The sequence below is a fragment of the Diaphorina citri genome, unplaced genomic scaffold (genome assembly GCF_000475195.1).
Source record: "Diaphorina citri unplaced genomic scaffold, Diaci psyllid genome assembly version 1.1 scaffold15575, whole genome shotgun sequence".
In the NCBI taxonomy this organism is placed as follows: Eukaryota; Metazoa; Arthropoda; class Insecta; order Hemiptera; family Psyllidae; genus Diaphorina; species Diaphorina citri.
Genome location: NW_007392938.1, coordinates 1 through 1,156, shown reverse-complemented (window position 1 = coordinate 1,156; position 1,156 = coordinate 1). Strand labels below are relative to the sequence as shown.

Sequence of the window (1,156 nt, the reverse complement as noted above, 5' to 3'; positions counted from 1 at the left end):
AAAAAAAAAAATCACGATGACTGCTTAAATCGAGCTCAATATTCCTTGACTAACAGAGTCAAGTTGCTTTTTATCAAATCATGTGACCTTTGCATTTATTTTTACAATGATTTTTTTCGTTTTACATTTAAACACTCTGTTGTAAAACGAAGTTTTAGTCATGTTTAAGGTATCTTTATTTGTGTTTTCTTCTTGTGCAACAATGGTGCTCTCAAGACCTGGTTTCTTTGGTAAGTGTTCTTCTGTTCTTGTTACTATTTAGAGGAACTCCAAAGGAATAAGACCTGGTTTCTTTGGTAAGTGTTCTTCTGTTCTTGTTACTATTTAGAGGAACTCCAAAGGAAAGTGTTTTTAGATTTTTTAAAATATTTAATTTTTTATCTACGTACCTAGGTAGGTATATAGAAATGACCCCCTGAACTAAAATTTTTCATAGAACTGTAACAGCCCATCGATGATTATCATTGAGGCAGTTCGAATCCGGGGAATGATCTTTCCAGCTTCGAAGGTCAGTTGACTCTTCCTAAGGATAGGCTCTTATAAATTAATATATAAATAAGAACTCTTACCTAATTGTCGGTTGCTTTCTTATAGAGTACCTTTAGCTATTGAGGGAAATAGCCGAATAGGCAGTGATGGACTGACTCACCAGGGGGTTACAAAAGTACGGACACTCTCTTAGCCACACACTTCGACTGCCACGACTTTGGGGAGTGTCAAGTCCAAAAGCTCCCAGAACTGCTGACATAATAAGTCTCTTGTTTATTTTACAAGTTACTGAGTAGCTCTCACTATGCTCAGGTCCTCGAAGCTCCAAGGGGGTCCAGATTTTCACAAATATGTAGAATAAAATAGAATTAGCATATACCTTGTTTATCCTGCTGGGATAGGACTGAAAAGTCCCTTTACCCCCGCAGTCTAACCAAGGTCTTATATATTTTGACATGTTATGGGGAACATAACAAAGCACGAGTAAGGCAAACACTAATTTCTCTCCTTTCAATTTCTTGACTTGCAGGACAAAATTTCAAGTCTCGGAACTCTTAACATCTATGAATTATTTTATTATAATATATTGTTTTAAATCTGTTGAATGTCTAGATTTTCTAGATGATATCCTCCCTTCCGATGAAGTCGCTCCCCAATGGTACGAAGA

The 1,156-nt window shown here is 36.3% G+C and overlaps 1 long non-coding RNA gene across 1 annotated transcript; it reads left to right on the top strand.

Annotated features, from left to right (window-relative positions):
* Positions 1 to 279: 279 nt before the first annotated feature.
* LOC113473114 lies at positions 280 to 688 on the top strand. Its single transcript, XR_003395180.1, has 2 exons — positions 280 to 393; positions 437 to 688. It is a non-coding gene; the product is annotated as an uncharacterized LOC113473114 (long non-coding RNA).
* The last annotated feature ends 468 nt before the right edge of the window (positions 689 to 1,156 follow it).